At 38.5% G+C, this 5962-nt stretch overlaps 1 non-coding gene across 1 annotated transcript; it reads right to left on the minus strand.

Moving 5' to 3' along the window:
- Nucleotides 1-1560: 1560 nt before the first annotated feature.
- Nucleotides 1561-1663, minus strand: LOC120879161. The gene has a single exon (XR_005724727.1). It is a non-coding gene; the product is annotated as a U6 spliceosomal RNA (small nuclear RNA).
- Between the last annotated feature and the right edge of the window lie 4299 nt (nt 1664-5962).

Here is a 5962-nt window from a genome sequence, read left to right on the forward strand (position 1 = left end):
GGAAAACTAGACTCACACAATCAAAAGCACGGAGTCCTTCTGGTTGAGGCTGAGATCTGAAGACATATAAATTCATCCCCTGTTCATAATGGTCTACCCAGTCTCACGGCAACTATCAGTCATGCATACTCAGTCACGTTCGACTCTTTGTGATCCCATGGACTGTGACCGCTAGGCTCCACCATCCGTGGGATTCTCCAGGAAAGAATGGGTTGCTATTTCCTTAATCTAATAATAAAAGAACAATTGTTCTGGGCCAGATGTATTACATATATTATCTCTGTAGCAACAATAACTTTAGAGAGGTTAAGTATTACTATCCTTACTTTAGGAATAAAAGAATTATACTTAGATATACTCCTGCCCTTAAACAGTCATTTTCAATTTTAAGCTCATTCACATACAGATCTTAAGCTGATGTTCTTACATTACACCACCCTGCCCTGTGTTTCCTTCACCCTTAGCAATGAAAAGGTTGATGAAAGCTGCTTTCATCTTACCTGTACATGGACCTGTACAGTACCACATTCATGTTACATGATGATAAAATATGGCAAAGGATTACAGCAGGAGTGATCAGAGAGTAAATGACAGGGAGATTGCCCAAGACTGTGAAAGGAGAGATGGCAGAACAAACTATGAGGAGCAGCACTCTAAGCCTGGTCTCTTGCTGAGGCTTAGATAAGGTGACTTAATCTCAGAGGGGGATTTGAAATTAAAGACGCTTACTCCTTGGAAGGAAAGTTACGACCAACCTAGATAGCATATTGAAAAGCAGAGACATTACTTTGCCAACAAAGGTCTATCTAGTCAAGGCTATGGTTTTTCCAGTGGTCATGTATGGATGTGAGAGTTGGATTGTGAAGAAAGCTGAGTGCCAAAGAATTGATGCTTTTGAACTGTGGTGTTGGAGAAGACTCTTGAGAGTCCCTTGGACTGCAAGGAGATCCAACTAGTCCATTCTAAAGGAGATCAGCCCTGGGAGTTCTTTGGAAGTAATGATGCTAAAGCTGAAACTCCAGTACTTTGGCCACCTCATGCAAAGAGTTGACTCATTGGAAAAGACCTTGATGTTGGGAGGGATTGGGGGCAGGAGGAGAAGGGGACGACAGAAGATGAGATGGCTGGATAGCATCACTGACTTGATGAACGCGAGTTTGAGTGAACTCTGGGAGTTGGTGATGGACAGGGAGGCCTGGCATGCTGCAATTCATGGGGTCGCAAGGAGTTGGACACAACTGAGCAACTGAACTGAACTGAAAACACTGGACCTCCAAGCAAAGTCAAAAATGTAATGCCCCAAAGTGCAGAGGGAACCCAGGTGATTTCTGACTCCAAGTCACCTCAAAGACTACTGTGAAGAGCCCACAAGTAATGATGCATGTGGGCAGGAAAGGAGGCTCCTTCTGGAATATTCTGCTGTGTATCAGACCATATGAGGTTTTGCACAACCCTTCAGGAAAAGATGAGGAATCTCCAATAAAGACAGAAACTGAATTTCAAGGCATATTAACAAAATGAGAGTTCAGATTAAAGTTTAGTTAGATAAGTTTTTTTTTTTTTAACATGGAAGGTTTCATGAATGTGTGTCATCCTTGCTCAGGGTCCATTCTAATCTTCTTCGTGTTGTTCCAGCTTTAGCATATGTGCAGCTGAAGTAAACATTTGATATGTCTTTAAACAACATACCATGTCATTTTTCACATTCCTGAGACTGCTGGGAAAAATTCATACCTGTATATTTTGATGAAGCCATTTATCACTTTGATCATATTGTCCCTAAGCTTTTCCTATTTGGAAAACAACAATAACAACAACTTTAGTTCCTTAGTTTCTTCCCATGGGAAAAAATAAACACCTATTAAACATATTCATTTTCCACTATTAAGATATTGTTTTGTCCAGTGGCTACCAGGCCTGACTAGCATTCACTATTACCTGCAGTGAATAATTTTTAAGTGTATAGTCCTATGTTCTATCCTTGCTGCTGCTAAGTCACGTCAGTTGTGTCCAACTCTGTGCGACCCCATAGACGGCAGCCCACCAGGCTCCTGTCCCTGGGATTCTCCAGGCAAGAACACTGGAGTGGGTTGCCATTTCCTTCTCCAATGCATGAAAGTGAAAAGTGAAAGTGAAGTCGCTCAGTTGTGTCTGACTCTTCACGACCCCATGGACTGCAGCCTACCAGGCTCCTCCATCCATGGGATTTTCCAGGCAAGAGTACTGGAGTGGGTTGCTAATGCCTTCCTTAGCAATCCCAATTCATTGATTTTTTTCAAACCCCAAAATAATGGTAAAGCAAAGAACACTTAAATCCACAGTGCAATCTGGCTGAAAAAATGGGAGCTCCTGGAATTCTGATTCCATTGTTCACCAGTTGTTCTTAGTCACTTCAGTTGTGTCCAGTTTTTTGTAACCCTATGGTCTGTAGCCTGTTAGGCTCCTCTGTCTATAGGATTCTTCAGGCAAGAACACTGGAATGGGTTGCCATGCCTTCCTCCAGGGGATCTTCCTGACCTAAGGATCAGACCTAGGTCTTCTGCACTGCAGGCAGATTCTTTACCTCTGAGCCACCGAGGAAGCCCTGTTCATTGACTAAAGTGATACAATCCACATGTTTGGAAACTGCTTGAAAAAAAAAAATCAGAAAAGAGGCAACAAACAGATCTATCAGTGATTCAGCATCTAAGTATAACTAAAAATTTTTTAACTTAATGGAATTATTAAGAAACAAGATTATTTTATTAAAAATTTATTTTCAGGGACTTCTCTGGCAGTCTTAGTGGTTAAGATTCTGTGCTTCCGCTGCAGGGGGCATGGGTTCCATGCCTGATTGGGGAACTAAGATCCCATAGGGCATGCTGAGTGGCCATAAAAAAAGAAAAAGGTAGGAGGGAGGAGAGAAAGGAAATTATTTTCAAAAAATGGAAATTGGCGATATACCTATTGAAATCTGAAAGGAACTCAAACATCTACACTTCCACTGGCAATGAGGTCTGACAGCCAGGGAGTCCAAAGCGCTGATGGTACAAAAATAACCACCTGTTGCTAGGCAGGAGAAGCAACCAGGTGGGATACATCCTCCACAGAGGAAATTTGAACTGGCTGTTGGCTTCCCATGGGATGGAAAGAAGGAGGTAAGCTGGCAGCGGGGAGGTTGAGAAAAGGAAATCCGAGCAGATTTCCTAGCCTTCTTCCATGTGGGAAAGGTAGGACTGGATTGGAGAGACTGTAAAACAGGAAGATTGACAATAAAAGCATATGTGTTTAAGGCACATGTAAACTATTAGAATGCTACAGAAACACATAATAACTCCTCTGAAGTTACAGGTATGTCTAAATGGATATGAAATCAGGAGTTTCCTCAAGCACTATCACTCTAGAAAATTTAAATGTCTAGTAAAATGCTCTTCTGCGAAAATAGTATTTTCAGGAAAATAAAGTTTTATGTATAGAAGAAGCACAAGAATGCAGGACTATGCTACCAAATCCGAATTCTTAAGGCTTGTTGAAATGAAAGGCTTCAGCTTTTTTGACATGTGTGATATCAAACTAAACAACAAAAAATAATATTTACATTTATTCCTCCCCTTTCTTTCTGATCCTCTCTTCAGTGAGGTAAAGGAGAAAATAAAATATCCTAAAGTAAACATTTACAGAGAGAAAAAAAATCCATAAATAGAGTACACAGATCAATAATCATCTGAATAGCTGAATATATCTCATCAACTTGGAAATTAGCTACAAATGATATAGCTTATTTCAAATGCAATCATCAATGCCATGCCTTGTTCTGTGTCGTATTGTTACTCATTTCAATCAAGTAGTGTATTATTATCCTCATACTTCAAAATATGAAACTGATATTGAGAGAGAGAACTTTTTCAAATAAGTGGTAAGTGGTTAAGTCTGAGATTTGCTGCTAGGTATGGCCAAGATTTTTTTTTTAATTTTTTAAAAAGGCGTTTCTAAGAAGTTAAATATAAATGTAACAAAACTCTCTCAAGCCTTCTCAGAGCATATTGATTCAAGGTAGGATAAAATATTAACAAACTAGATTATCTCATTCCTAAGGCTAGAGCTGATAGAAGAAAGTGAAAGTGTTAGTCGCTGAATCATGTCCAACTCTTTGTAGTCTGCCAGGCTCCTCTGTCCATGGGATTTCCTAGGCAAGAATACTGGAGTGAGTTGCCATTTGCTTCTCCAGGGGATCTTCCCAACCCAGGGATCAAACCCAGATCTCCTGCATTTTGGGCAGATTCTTTACCATCTGAGTCACCAGGGAAGCCCCCAGAGTTGATTAATAATGGCAAATTAATAGGGTGTTTGGAGGAGTGGGGAGAAAAGTAAAAGAAACTGATAAAACAAGGAAGAGACTGTTAGTTTACTTTCTTTAGGTTGCAAGTGACAGAAAAATTAAACTTGATTAAGCAAAAATGATCTTTTGGTTTATGACTTACCCACCTGTGAACCCTAGTCATGGGGACTCCAGGGACTCAAACCTGAGGCTAGAACTCAATTTCTTTCCATCTTCATTTTCTGCTCCCAGGTGGCAACCTCCACTTAATGTTATATTTTTTTAAGATCTCAAATAGAAAGAAAAAGTATGCAGTTGTTTTTGCCCATCTCTCCAGATTATTCTCAGTAGTTGCTTCTAATTCTGGTTGGTGCTAGGTATAGATAGGAAAGAATACAGAGGCCAAAGGGGGAGAAATTGTGGGATAAGGCTGGATAGATCCTGACCTGAAATATGCAGACTGATACTGCACAAGGGGTGGTTCCCTTAAAAAATTCAGGGTATCACAAAAGAAGAAAGGAAATAATTGGTACTGAGAGGGGAATAGAGAAAAAAATGAGAGCTATGTATGAAGATTTAAAAAATCCATTTTAAAAAATGTAAATAAAACACGAAAGTCCAACTGAACTTCTATTATTATTTAAAGCCAAACAGCTTCACATAATTTAAAATGATTGCATACCTTGAGTTTTCCAAATCATCAGGAAGGCAGAAATGATACAAAATTGAAAAGGTTGACATCTATATATTGTTGACTATGCACCAGGCATAGTAACATCACAACTCTATGAAAAAGTTCCATGATAATCCCCATTTTATAGTAAAGATAACGTAAGGTACAGAGCAGTTTCCCAACGTGTTTCAATAACTTGCACAGTTTAACAATGGAGGAAGAATGGTGATTCAAACTCAGTGTGAGACAAGACACGTTCATGTTAAACATGGTTTTTCTATATAAAATAGTTTAAATATATTGCCACTGAATATTCTTAAAAATATAGGTTATGTTCATCTAAATTCTAAACAGATCTTGCTTTATCACAAAATTTGACAGTATAATCTGTATGAGTTTACCATAGAGTCAAATACAGTTTGTTGTTATTCCTCCTGCTCAGTTCTTTTGATTTTGATAAAATCCTTGAGAATCTACTATTTTCCAGGCATTTTACTACACACTCAGGATATCAAGCTTGCAATCTACATTTCCATTGCATTCTCAAGCATGTCTGGCACGCATTCTTTATTCAAAGCCTAATATCTACAATGACTCTATGAGCTTGTTATTAAATATCTAATCTAAAATATTAAAAAATTGCAGTAACCATATACTTACTTATGACTGCTGATTAGGAAATAATAGAATTAGCAGTAATAACAAAGAATTCATTTTCATGCAGATAAAATATTGGATATCAAAATATATTTTGTCCTTTCAATTTGGTAAGTATCCATCCATCAGTTACTCAGCAGAGATTGGCAAGCATTTTTACTGGGCGTTATTAAACAATTCTCTGAATTTTTATGTTCATAGTTAAGTGTCTACTCATGCAGTGCAGAAGCCAATGACAGCAGAAATACTTCACAAAGGTCTTTTTTACAACTGAAGAACACTTCTTACCCAACTTAATAACAAATTTTACTTAATACAGTAGTTTGCATATTTTC

The sequence above is a fragment of the Oryx dammah genome, unplaced genomic scaffold (genome assembly GCF_014754425.2).
Source record: "Oryx dammah isolate SB20612 unplaced genomic scaffold, SCBI_Odam_1.1 HiC_scaffold_19, whole genome shotgun sequence".
NCBI classification, from domain to species: Eukaryota; Metazoa; Chordata; class Mammalia; order Artiodactyla; family Bovidae; genus Oryx; species Oryx dammah.